Source organism: Hemitrygon akajei, chromosome 8 (assembly GCF_048418815.1).
Source record: "Hemitrygon akajei chromosome 8, sHemAka1.3, whole genome shotgun sequence".
Lineage (NCBI taxonomy): Eukaryota > Metazoa > Chordata > Chondrichthyes > Myliobatiformes > Dasyatidae > Hemitrygon > Hemitrygon akajei.
This window is the reverse complement of record NC_133131.1, coordinates 124,632,227-124,646,522: the sequence shown is the minus strand read 5'-3', so window position 1 is coordinate 124,646,522 and position 14,296 is coordinate 124,632,227. Positions and strand designations below refer to the sequence as shown.

Below are 14,296 nucleotides of genomic sequence, written 5' to 3'. Positions count from 1 at the left end.
ACTTCCTAAAATATAATTACCTTACCCTTTGATGTATTCCTGTTAGCGTTGTTCTGTTAAATTAATTGAGAAGTGAGTTAGTGACCTAGCATTTCTTGCTGCACACACAGCTTCTTTTCAGTTTCTAGACAATTACTTTTATTATGATGTCTCCCTCCATTAGTGCTGCTCACTAACTGAAAAATCACAACAGAATTAGTTGAACATGTGCTTAAACTGGGTCTCTGTGCAATTGAGCTTCTCTGTCAACCTTATAAAATGCGACAAAGCTAAATGAAACTTCTCCCCTTTGGAAGGAGTTCATTGAGGTTTCTACTCATATAGTTTTCAATAATCATGAAACAAAAGTAGGAGTCTTTTTGAGGAGTATTACTCCATGGATGACAAGCTCTGTATTCTCATCGCTTATTGCACTGTCTATTTACTCTTTGATTACAGGCTTGCCAGAAGACCGTAAGACAAAGTTGAGTCCACAGGGGCAATAACCCTTTGCTTCCTATGTTGTCACTTTCATTGTCAATCCGGATTCATCATGACTCATCTGTGTCCTGCATTTTTCTAATGTGGCTTATTGTAGGCTTTAGGAACAGCACCTCATCTACTGTCTGTGCACATTTCAGCTTCCTGGACTCTACTGAATGCAACAATTTTGGGTAATTGGCTTCCACTATATGTGTCACAATCAGATTTAGGTTTAATATCACCAGCATAAGACCATAAGACATAGGAGCAAAAGTAAGCCATTAAGCCTGTCAAGACTGCTCCACCAATCCATTATGGCTAATCCCAGATCCCATTCAACCAGCCTTTGATACCCTGACCAATCAGGAAATGGTCAATTTCTGCCTTAAATATATGCACGGACTTGGCCTCCACCAGTCTGTGGCAGGGTATTCCACAGATTTACTACCCTCTGGCTAAAAAAATCCTCTTTACCTCTGTTCTAAAGGGTCACCCTTGAATTTTGAGGCTGTGCTCTCTAGTTCTGGACACCTCCACTACAGGAAACATCCTCTTCCAAATACTCCTCACATCTTAAAACCTCATGTACCTCATCTGGACTCTCTCCAATGACAACACATCCTTTCTGAGATATGGGTCCCAAAACTTTTGACAATACTCCTAGTGTGGCCTGACTAGAGTCTTATAAAGGCTCAACATTACCTCTTTGCTTTTCAATTCTATTTCCCTTGAAATAAATGCCAACGTTGCACTACCTTTCTTTACCATGGACTCAACCTGTAAATTAACCTCCTGGGAGTCTTGCACGAGGACTCCTAAGTCCCTTCTCGCCTTTCAGATAGTAGTCTACACTATTGTTTCTTTTACCAAAATGCATTATCATACATTTCCCAACACTGTATTCCATCTACCACTTTTTTGCCCATTCTTACAATTTGTCTAAGTCCTGCTGCAATCACATTGCTTCCTCAGCACTACCTACCTTGCCACCTATCTTTGTATCATCCACAAACTTTGACACAAAGCCATTAGTTCTATTATCTAAATCATTGACAAACACTGTGAAAAGCAGCGGTCCCAAAACTGACTCCTGAGGAACACCACTAGTCACCAGCAGACATCCAGAAAAGACCCCGTTTATTTCTACTTGCTGCCTCCTGCCTGTCAGCCATTTCTCTATCCATGCCTGTATCTTTCCTGTAACACCATAGGATTTTATCTTGTTAAGCAGCCTCATGTGTGGCATCTTATAAAATGCCTTCTGAAAATCCAAGTAAATGACATCCACTGCCTCTCCTTTGTCCACCCTGCTTGGTACTTCCTCAAAGAACTCTTAACAGATCTCTCAGGCAAGATTTCCCTTTACAGAAACCATGCTGACTTTGACTTATTTTTCATTAGTCTCCAAGTACCTCGAAACCTCATCCTTAATAATAGACTCCAACACTTCCCCAACCACTGAGGTTAGTCTAACTGGCCTATAATTTCTTCTCTTTTGCCTTCCTCCCTTCTTAAAGCGTGGACTGACATTTGTAACCTTCTATTCCTCCAGGACCATGGCAGAATCAAGTGATTCTTGAAGGATCGTGACCAATACATCTGTTATCTCTTCAGCAACAACTCTGGACTCAGGGATTTGGTCCATTGGTGCAGGTGACTTATCCACCTTAAGATCTTTGAGTTTGCCTAGCACTTTTTCTTTTGTAATAGCAATGGCACTCACTTCTGCTCCCTAACACTCACCAACCTCTGGCACACTACTAGTGTATTCCACAGTGAAGACAGATGCAAGGTACCCATTAAGTTTATCTGCCGTTTTTTTGTCCCTCCATATGGAGGCCACACACAACAGTTAGAGCTTTATGTATTGAAAAGTGGAGGGCCAACACTTTTCAGACGTGAATAGTTGAGAAAAATCCAACTAGACTGGCACTTTAGTCAAAGGTCTCAGTGTGGTATCAACAGGCAATTGCAGCCCAGATGGTTGCACTAACCAGAGACTGGCACAGCTGCTTAATGTTAATCAGAAGATGTTTGAGAAAGGAGTAGATAAACCAATTGAAGACTGGGCCAAAATCTGTTCGGGATGCCAAAAAATTCAAAATACACACCCACAGGCACTGTTATATCCGTGGGAGTGGCCGTCATCACCATATAAAGACTACATATTATCTTTGCTGGGCCGTTCATGGACTCCATGTTTCTGATCGCTGTGGATACTCATTCGAAGTGAGCAGTGGTTATTCTAATGAAGTCAACCACGTCAGCAAAGACTGTCTCTGCTCTGAGGACTTTCTTCACCAGAGCAAATTGTGAGTGAGAATGGATCACAATACACATCAGAAGAATTTTGAATGTTCATGAAGAAAAATGGCATCAGACATTTCAGGTCAGCTCCTCACCACCCAGCAACAAATGGGTTAGCTGAAAGGTTTATCCAAATCATCAAGAAGTCCATTAAAGCAATGGGCAAGAAGAACATTCCTCTGCAGCAGAAGGCAGACAACTTCCTTTTTGTGTATCAGTACTCTGTTCATGCGACGACAAATCAAGCACCTGCAATGCTGTTCATGAACAGGAGTCTGAGATCTCGCATAGACCACCTGAAACCAGACCTATGGAGAGAGGTGCAGAATAGACAGTTCAGTCAGTTGCAAAGTGAAGCAGCAAGGAGCTTTGAGGTTGGACAGGAAGTCCTAGCGTGTGATTGCCGAGAAGACAAGTGGACACCCGGAAGGATAGCTACAAGACCTGGACCACTGATGTACACAGTGGATGTTGAAGATCAGATATGGAGACATCATGTCAACCAGATACTGGGTGCTCAACTGAAGAACACACCTGAGTTGACTGCACTCAACAAGATGAACACATTACAGTCACCAGACTTACCTCTCAGTGATGATGTCACCGACAGCAACATGACACCAGAAAACTGAGAACATTGTCTTAGACAAGACACGTACCAAACCTAATACCACTCCACAGGTCCAGAGGCGGTATCCTGAAAGAAACCACCCAAAAGACTGAACCTTTAGAACTGTTAAGTCAGTTATGGACTGTTATTGTGAAAGCATTTTAATTTGGAATATGGGTTTATGAAAGGGAAATTGAATATTCTGTATGTATACAGTTTTATGTTGCATTAATCTAAAGGGGGAGGAAGTGTAATGTATCAATCTATTTCTTTTAGAGCCACGACACTCTCCCAGCACTATGTATTGATCTGTTGTCTGCATATGCACATTGTTCTCCCTCTCTCCCTCTCTCACTGCAATATGAATACACCAGTTAAAACCATCTCCCATGTGTGCTTATGTTTAATTGATATGTAGTTGTGCACAGACACAACAGAACATCTTTCTCTGGGTTGAAAATGGACACTAATAGATTATGATCAGTAATGAGGGTAATCTCTGTCCCATATAAGTAGTGGTTGAAACATTTTGCCTCCTAAACCAGACCTGAGGCCTCTCTGTCAATCTGTGCAATTTTTCTCTGCAGTAGTAAGGTAACATGACGCAAAGGCTGTAGGGCGCTCACTTCCATCACTCATAACATGTGACGTGACTGCATCTATACCATTAGGTGAAGGTGTCACAGGTGACCTTCACTGGATGATGTGGGTCATAATGTGTGAGTGCAATGTCTGATGTCACCATTTTGTTTGTCTTTTGTAAAACCATCTACCATTGCTTTGTCCGTTGCCATTTCTTCCGGATTTGCAGCAATGAATTCAAGGGGTAGAGCACAATAGCCAGATTTGGCAGGAGCCTGTTATTGTAGTTGATGAATCCTAACAACAACCACAACTGTGACAAGTCCTTGGGGCATCTGCCACTGTTTGAATTTTCTTGGTATTCTTGTAGAATCCTTGTGTGACAATGGTGTGAACACAGTAAGTAATGTTTGATTTAAAGAATTCACACTTGCTGTGTCGTGCTGTGAACCCATAATCTTCTAATCTTTTTAACACTGTCTAGATTTTGGAAATATCCTTTGTCATCCTTACCGACACCAGTGATGTCATCCAGGTTACACTGAGTGCCTGGGCAGCCTTGCAGCACCTGGTCCATAGCTTTCTTCCAGAGTGCTGATGCAGATGCTACTCCAAAAATAAGCCTATTGTACTGATAAAGCCCTTTGTGAGTATTGATGGTGAGCAACACCTTGGACTCTTCTTCCATCTCCGTCTCCAGGTAGGCCCTAGCTAAGTCCACTTTGCTGAAGCATTTCCCTCCAGAAAAGTTTGCAAAGAAATCCTCTAACCTGGGTAGAGAGTATTGATCTACTTTCAGTACTGAGTTGATTGTGACCTTAACATCCCCACAGATCCTGACAGACACATTCTTCTTGGCTACTAGGACCTCTGGTGTTACCCATGGGCTCCATTCAGCCTTGGTATGAATTCCTTCGCCTCCATGCAATCTAGCTCACTGTTTACTTTATCATGGATGGTGTAAGGAACCGGATGGGCTTTGTGAAACTTGCTTGTGAGTTTTCCAATGCCAGCCTGAACACTGCTGTGTCATCATCCAGTACCTTTCTTAACATGCTTTCAGTTGACACTATTGCAGGGGATGTGGCACGCTGATGGTGGTTGGATCCTCAATCAAGTTGTAGTTATCTCAACCAATCATGGTCCCACAATGCTGCCCCTCCTGCTTTAACCACATACAAACCCATTGTGTCTTGTTGGTTGTTGTATTTCCCTGTTATGAATATCATTCCCATAGGAGTTATCTTTTCTCCAGTATACGTTCTCAGTTGGATATCTGCAGGCTTCAATTCAGTATCTTTGAAATGCCATTTGAACTCATTTTGTGGAATGACTGAAACAGCTGTGTCCATGTCCAATTCCATTTAAATTAATTTGCCTTTCACTTCTGGTGTCCTATGTCAATCTCATTATTATTGGATTTTTTGTCAACAGCATGCAGATTAGTGCCCTTTTTGAAACCACAACTTGACTTTTTACTTTTTCGCCTCCCTGTATAGTCCAGTTTAATTTTTCTGCCCAATTTGCTCTTTGTGTCCTACATTGTTACATTTCCTGTAAGTTTTTCCTTTAAATCAGCATTGGCCTGGTGTATGTGAGCCCCTCCACAATGGTAATGCAATTTGTTTGGCTAGGTTGGTTTATTTTCAGATGTTGCAATTTTGTTCATGCTCACTTTAATTCCTGACTGCAACTCAGTTGTGTCTGACTTCAGTTTCCATTGATGAAGTGATTTCAACTGCCCTTTTGAATGTGAATTGTGCTTTAGTTAGGTGCCATTTTTGGATGTTTTCTTGTAAGATTCTACAAACTACACAAGCTCTCAGTACATCATTAAGCCCCTCACTAACTGACAATGCTCAGAGAATTTCTTTAATTCAGCCACGTAAGGTGAAATGGACTCCCCTTCCTTTTGATTCTATTTATAAATCCTGAAGCGTTCTGTAATCAACAGTGGTCTTGGTTCTAAATGTTCCTGAATTACTTTCATGATATCAGCAAAGTTCATTTCAGCTGGTTTGGCTGGAGCATTCAAACCTCTAAACAAACTGTATGCTCTTCCATCTGTTACACTCAGTAACACTAGAACTCCCTTTTGATTGGCTATTTCATTTGGGAGGCATTCAGTGATTAACTTGTTGAGGGATCTAAAGGAATCAAATCAGTTTGGTCATAACTTTTATTGAATGGAAAAGTATAGGAACTAACCAAATAAGGTGTAAAATATTTTGCACAACAGCATTGTGGCTAATCAGTCAGGGAAGGCCACCTGATTAGTCGTTAGGCATGGAGCTTTGCCTTGATCATAGCTGAATTAACCATTCTACTAGTATTCAAACATATAGCTAGTTGCTCGTGATCATTTAAGTTCTACTTGGAAGTAATTTGTATTGGGAACCCGAGTTTAAAGCAGTAGAATTGCATATGCTTCAAGGATTACTGAATGTATAACAGTATTATTCAATGCTTACTTGTAAATTCATATTGATTTTAATTGGGAAAATGTTATACCATCTCTAAATCCACATATGGATGTAATTATACAGTTTCTTTTAGTAAAGCAAATGTTATTTCCAAAGTCACATCCTGTCGATTAATTTTATGAATTACCTATTCCTCATCTCTAAATCCTAAAGTTCAGGCTGCCAAATCACAAGGATTTACCTCTGCTGCAGGTAAATCTGATGAAGCATGGACAGGAATGAAGATGGAGATGAGGCCTGAAAATGGTCCACTCTTTTGCTTGTGTACTGAAAGCCTTCTAATTGTTACCATACCATGACAAGTTAAAACAAAACAATCAAAGGCTACATTGCATGAGGGGGCGGAAGCTAGAGAAACAATAGTAATTTGACCTTTGAAGAGAATGGAGTGAATAAGAAAAGGCTTAAAAGTAATGAGAAGGCTGAGGAAAGATGTTGTACCAATGTATGATAACTCTAGAGTCATTTGGGTTAGTGATTAATACCAGTGTGACCCTTTAACCTGTAAAGTTACAATCAACAAGACAGAACAGGCTAACAAAGGATTAAAATACACTCAGTCGTCACTTTATAAGGTACCTCCTGTACCTGACCAAGTGGGCACCCAGTAGATGTGCATGGTGTTCTGCTGCTTGCGCCTATCTGCTTCAAGGTTTGCATTGCTGTGCATTCAGAGTTGCTCTTTTGCACACTACTGTTGTAACGTGTGGTTATTTGAGTTACTGTGGCTTCCTCTCAGCTTGAACCAGTCTGGCCAATCTCCTCTTACCTCTCTCATTATCGAGGCATTCTCAGCCACAGAACGGCTGCTCACTGGATGTATTTCTGTTTTTCACACCAATCTCTGTTAACTCTAGAGACTGTTGTGTGTTAAATTCCTAGGAGAACGGCAGTTTCTGAAATACTCAAATCACCCTGTCTGGCACTAACAATCATTTCACAGTCAAAGTGACTTTGATCACATTTCTTCCCCATTCTGATGTTTGGTCTGAACAACAACTGAACCTCTTGACCATGTCTGCATGCTTTTATACATTACATAGTGGTGCTGCAACATGGCTGATTAGATATTTGCATTAATGAGCACAGAGTGCATCTCTGTCTACTGCAAAGAAATGGTGGATAGCGGAGTAATTGAGGGTAATCATGCTTGGTACAAAAATAGAATTAAAGTACAACTCTCTGAGTCTATATAATATTGCAAGTGAAAGGAAGCATCAGAAAGGGAGGGCTGAGAAATTATGATCTCCAACCGATGAATTGGTATTCTCTAACAGGAAAAGTTGCCCAGTATGAATCGAAAGACTATTCGTACCTAAGAGAAGATGGTTCCTCCTGATGGAACTGGGTACACTATCCTATGGTACCATGAATCAGAGCAAATGTGTGAAATGAGCTGATGATGTCTGCCAATTAGATAAAGAATTTGATGTCCCTTCAATAACTGTTGACAGTATGAAATTGTCCAACAATCGCAAAAAAATTAGAACAAGAGGATTGTCCTCAAGGTCATTTTCTACAAGTGGAATCACTGGGTCATTGAAATCACTTAAATGAATTGGAAATGATTCAGTTTTGAAGCTCTTTCTGAAGTTACCCAGAACCTGTGCAGATCATCCAAAACCATCTTATATTGTAGGAAAGGGAGATGTTCCTCCTGTTTCAGCTTGACAATAAGTGCAGGGCAGGTATTTGCCCACTGGTGCCACGTAGTTATCTCACATGGTTTCCCATTCAGGAAACTTTGCCTCACAATGAGGTCAGTAATTTGAGGGAAAAATAACTGTGCTTTAAAGCACTGAAAGATTCTTCATAATGTAGAAGTCTAACTCGTATCCCGAGTCAATACTCCCAGCATGGAGGGTTTATTTGTGCTTAGTCAGCTATGATAAACTGGACTCACATGTAGGGCATCCAGTGCTGGGCTCCCAAATCTGGCATTTTGTTTCAAGCTCAATCGTGGAAAGATATTTCCAGGCAGACAGAAAAAGATTCATGAATATGCTCAAAGGCTTGTTGAAGACTCAGCCCGAAATGTCATCTGTACTCTTTTCCATAGATGCTACCTGGCCTGCTGAGTTCCTCCAGCATTTTGCGTGTGTTGCTTGGATTTCCAGCATCTGTAGATTTTCTCATGTTTGTGAAGAAATATACCCATTGATTCCTGAGAACCGTTGGCCTATGATCGCTTGGGTTGGAGAAAGATCATTCAAAAATGTTTCTAGAGCACACAGAAGCCCTGTGCAAGCAGTAGAAGGACAGGGCCATCTGATGATCTACTGCCCTCATCAGTCATCTCCTGCCCAACAGTGGGAGAGTCTGCAGTTCACACAAGCATCACAGTCATCTCTTAACCCATAAAACCAAAGTGGAATTAAATCATCCTTGGTCTCTTGCCTGAGAAGATCCCACTTAAAAATGGCAATGAGAAGAGCCAGAAATGAAGAGTACCTCTAGAGAAAGAGATTTCAAATTGTGGACTAGAGGACAAAAACAGGTTTATAATCTGAACTCTGACATAGATCAGAGATTAGAAAATAGGAAATCCTTGATAATAATTCACTGCATTCCTGTTTTAAGTTCTCAAAACATAAATATTAATGCTGTCACTCTATCATGTCTGTTTAATCTTTGAGATTAAGTCATACTTTGGCTCTGAAATAAATTAATATGTGCATATGCATTGTATTAAAATAATTGTTTGAAGTTTGGCAACTTTTAAGTTCCCTTCGAGTTATGTGAGAGGCTGAGAGAAAAGAGGGAAAGTGAGAGTGACCGAGAGAGGAAGAGAGGGGTCTTTGTAAGTCTGTTGAAATAAAAATATTAAGAATTTTGATTCAACATATGAAAGTTTGCCTGCCTGATTCTTTATTACATCTCTTTCAAAGCATCTCTTTTAAAAAGTATCTGCTTTTGGTGTTCAGTCCAGTTACTGCTGTGCTGAGATCAGAGAGTTGTTAACTCGGTTTAGCTTATTCTGTCTTTGTTGTTAGGAGTGTAATGTACTTTTGATGCCTGCACCAGTGTGGCTTTCTTATAATAATTAACACTTTGGCAGTTGTAGTGAATAAAGAGCTTTTAGAGAAAAGACAAAGCCTTGAACTTTGATTAAAAATTGTCAGTCCAATAATTAGTTTTGAGAGAAGTAAATGGACAAAGGCACAAATTGTGGGTGTGTAATCAATAAGGAAGAATTGTGCTTTCAGAAAGATCACTTGAAATTCTCAGGGTACCAGGTTTTAACATTAGTTGCCCATAACAATGGAAAGTGCAAAGGATAATCAACTACATATTTTTGGCTTCCTGTATACCCCAGAAATGGGGTGTGGAGCCAAGTGAGAATGCAAAATCATGCAAGGAAAGGGATTTTTAAATCTCTTTTGAATGGATCCCATAATATTGTCAACTAAATTGGGCCAAACTTTCATCAGCAGTTAATTACGCAAGTGGATCCATGTTAAAGTATACTTTCAACCTACTAAGTAGTCAGGAAAATAACAGGGCCTCATCATGTACATGGTGATATAGGTCCCCACAATGGGATGGTAGAGAAGAGTTATCTTCACCCAGTGAGGTATCAGGACCAGTGATGGTGCAGCTCCAGATACAATGGGAAGCAAACATGACAGAGGACCACAGAAGCTCCTGCAGCCCCTAATGCCATAGGGCATAGGGAAATAATTTCTAAGAATCTGTTGAAATAGCACAGAATCATAGAGCAGTTAGAGACAGAAATTGTCTGCTTCACAAGTAGCTGTTTCCCTGCTGCCTGCAAGGCAGAGCTTTACCATCCTTACACCTTCTGCTCAAATCCCCACAAGAGTAAGAATTTCAGGTTCAAAGTTTCATTTATTATCAAAATGTACAACTCTGAAATTCTCCTTCTCCTGATAGCCACAAAACCAAGAAATATAAGAACACAGCATGATCATCAACCCCCCCCCCCCCCCCAAATCCTTCTTCCCCACACAAAGAAAAAACAAAAACAGAACAGGTACATCAACCCCCAAATCCCCTTCTCCCACAGAATATAAAAAACTAAAAGACTGAAACAAAGCCTATAGTCCAAGGCCAAATCCAAAATGCAGAAAACCTGGTAACATTCTCCAGGCACAGTGGCAGCCTCTCCTCTCCCTGATTGCAGAGTGATTCCCCAGCAATCAACAACAATATCTCCTCTCTCTGATAGCAGAGTGATTCCCCAGCAATCAACAACAGTATCCCCTCTCCCTGATAGCAGAGTGATTCCCCAGCAATCAACAACAGTATCCCCTCTCCCTGATAGCAGAGTGATTCCCCAGCAATCAACAACAGTATCCCCTCTCTAGTGATCCCCAGCAATCAACAGGCACATAGCTGGCGCTCACCTTCTGCATTCATCTAGATGTTTCAACCTTCCTCAACATTTTAACTGGCGAACAATGAAAGCTTTAATCGACAAAATGGTGTTGAACATTGGCTCGCACCCCGAGCCACAGCCTGCTCGCCACTAGGTTCACAGGAACTGTCTCTGTCTCCCGGAATCCTCTCAGAGAGTGCAGAGCACTGAAACACACAAGCAATTTCCAGACTGTAAATCACAGGCTCCAACAATTCCAAAATCACATTCAAGATGAAAAACAAACATAAGCGATATAAAAGTAGAGAACTATATGGTTTCATGATCTATCCAGAAGATGTCGACCGAAGGAGTGTCGAATATAGGTGCCATCTTGACCAGAAAGTTTTATACTGTATGCATACTCTGATGTTAAATTGAATCATTGAGTTCCTTCTTTTTGGAGACTTGTCCAGTTCCCTTTGAAATACTACAATTGAATCTGCCTCCACTTCTACATCTGGCAGTACATTCTACTCTTTTCTCCTCAGGTCATTAGCAATTATATAAGAGTGTAAAACAGCTTAGAATAATTGGTATGGTTTGGGTATGTAATACTTTGATTTATTCCTCTTTTCTCAACAGTAAGTAACAGGTGGCAGATACCAAATGTCCATGATCTAGTCCTCATTAGGGGAGGGAGGTCCAGTAGCTTTAAAGTCCTTGGCGTTAACATGTCAATGGATTTCTCCTGGGACCGGCACATAAGTGTCATCACAAAGAAAGCATGATGGGGCCTATTCTTTCTCAGAAGCTTGCACAGATTTGCGAGATCACCAAAAACTGACAAACCTCTGTAGATGCACAGTGGAGAGTATCCTAATTGGTTGTATCATTGTCTGGTATGGAAACACCAATGCCCAGGAAATGGAAAAGGCTACAAGAAATTGGCAGATATAGCCCAATCCATCACAGGCAAAGACCACCCCTCCATTGAGTACATTCACATGGAGGCTGCCACAACAAAGCATCATCCATCATCAAATCACTCACCACCCAGGCCATGCCATCTTCTTGCTATTACTATTGGGCAGGAGGTACAGAATCTTTTGGTCCCACACCACTAGCTTCAGGAACAGTTATTACCCAACAACGGTCAGGCTCTCGGACCAGCATGGTTGACTTCTTTCACTGCAACTCTCAACTGATTCTATGGTCTACAGACTGACTTTCAAGGACTCTTTGCTACTCAAGTCCTTGGTATTATTTTTATTTACAAAGTTTGTCTTCTATTGCACACTGGTGTTCCCCAGTCTTCATCTGTTTATGTACAGTTTTACATAAACTTCATTTGTACTTAATTTTCCTTGTAAGTGCCTGCAAAATAAATGACTATCAAGTTAGTATATTGTACGATGTATATAATTGATAATACATTTATTTTGAACTTGAACTTTGAATTTTAATAGGATTATTCAGACTGTTGACTAGATACTGTCCCATTTGGAATGTTTGATAGTGACACGGAAAGGAATAATGATTGACCATTAACCATGTAATAGTTCAATCATAATCACCCTAATATAATAACCTCAAGAGAATATTACTATATAATCTATTAAGAATAACCATCAAATGAAGTGTTTAGGTACAGGGTGGATCACCATCTATGAAATCATAAAAGAGAAATAGGTCTGCATAAAATGTAAAAATACTGGGCAGTTTTAGGTATGAGAATGAAATAAGTGTCGCAGGATAGTATTAAATAGGGGACTCCTGGGAAATGAGTGAAGCCTCACCCATTTGCAAGAGGCAAAGTTTATTGCAGCTATATTAAACTTAGGTTAGGTCGCACTTGGAATATAGTGTGCAATTCCATTTGTTTCATTACAAAAGGATGTGGAGGCTTTGAAAAGGTACAGAAGAGGTTCACCAGGATGCTGTCTGGATTAGAACGTATTAACTACAAGGAGAACTTTGACCAGCAGCTGGCCAATCCGGACATTGGAAGTTTGATGAGGAGGGTCATCAATCAGGCCCACTGCCTGAGGATAAAAGGCAGGAGTGGTTCACGGCAGAGTATTAGAGCTTTGACCAGCGGCCAATCAGCATTTGGGATTGATTAGTAAAAGCAAATTAAAGGAAGGCAGGGGCAAGCGTAGTGTTCATCTTCTGATTGGACAAAGTCAGAGTGGTGATCTTAAGGCCTTTTAAGCCTCTCCGAGGCTTTAGCGAAGAGAGGCTTCACTCAGAGAAAGCAAAGGAAAGAAAAGTTAGTTTTTTTCCTTCTTTATATCTGCTTATCTAGGTCAGTACAGATGACAGGCAGAATAGTGGAGTGTTCCTCTTGCAGAATGTGGGAAGGCAGGGAGACCCCCAGTGTCCCTGACCACCACAATTGCAAGAAGTACATCCAGCTTCAGTTTCTAACAAACCATGTTAAGGAGTTGGAGCTGGAACTGGATGAACTCCGGATCATTCAGGAGGTTGAAGGGGTGACAGATAGGACATATAGAGAGGTTGTTGCACTCAAGGTGCAGGATACAGGAAACTGAGTGACAGTCAGGAGGAGAAAGGGGTTAAAGAGCCCGTGCAGAGTACCCTGGAGGTCATTCCCCTCAACAGCAGGTATATCACATTGGATACTGTTTGGGGGCAGGTGGGGGCGGGTGAGATAACCTAACAGAGGAAAGTCACTGTGGTCGGATCTCTGACATAGAGTCTGCCTCTGTGAATCAGACGGGAAGGGGGAAGAAGAGGCACACTGTGGTAGTAAGGGATTTATTAGTTAGGGAAACAGACAGGAGGTTCTGTGGGGAAGAACAAGATTCCCAGATGGTATGTTGTCTCCTGGGTGCCAGGGTCTGGGATATCTCAGATCAAGTTCTCAGCATTCTTGTGGGACAGTGAACAGCCAGAAGTCGTGGTCCACATAGGTACCAATGACATGGGCAGGATGAGTGATGTGGCTCTGCATAGGGTGTAGGAGGGAGGGGATAAGAACTTTGGATCATTGGGCTCACTTCCAGGGAAGGTGGGATCTGTACAGAAGGGATGGTTTGCACCTGAACTGAAGGGGGTCTAATATTCTAGTGGGAAGGTTTGTTAATGCTGCATGGTGGGGTTTAAACTAGAGATGCAGGGGGATGGGAACCAGAGTGCCATAACTGTTAGTGGAAAGGTTGTGGAGGCAAATGTTGATAAGACTTCAGAAAAAATTGGAAGGGTAAATACAGGACCGAAGGTATTGTGTCTGAAGCATGCAGTGTACAGAATAACGTAGATGAACTTGTAGCACAGTCGCAGATTGGCAGGTATGATGTAGGCATCACTGAATCATGGCGGAAAGGTTATAGCTGGGAGCTTAATGTCCAAGGATACACATTGTATCGAAAGGATAGGCAGGAAGGCAGAGGGGGTGGTGTTGCTCTGTTGGTAAAAAATTAAATTAAATCATTAGAAAGAGGTGACATAAGGTTAGAAGGTGTTGAATCATTGTAGATAGAGCTAAGGAACTGCAAGGGTAAAAAGACC

At 41.2% G+C, this 14,296-nt stretch overlaps 1 long non-coding RNA gene across 4 annotated transcripts in view; it reads left to right on the top strand.

Moving 5' to 3' along the window:
- Positions 1 to 14,296, top strand: part of LOC140732226 (uncharacterized) — an 86,916-nt gene that overhangs the window by 14,059 nt on the left and 58,561 nt on the right. For 2 of the 4 annotated variants that reach the window (XR_012100021.1, XR_012100022.1), the window contains exon 3: positions 2,015 to 6,543. The exons of 1 other annotated variant lie outside the window; for it this stretch is intronic. This is a non-coding gene — a long non-coding RNA (uncharacterized lncRNA). Of the gene's footprint in view, positions 1 to 438; positions 654 to 2,014; positions 6,544 to 14,296 lie in introns of those variants that run through there. One more of the 4 variants, XR_012100020.1, reaches the window with a different exon arrangement.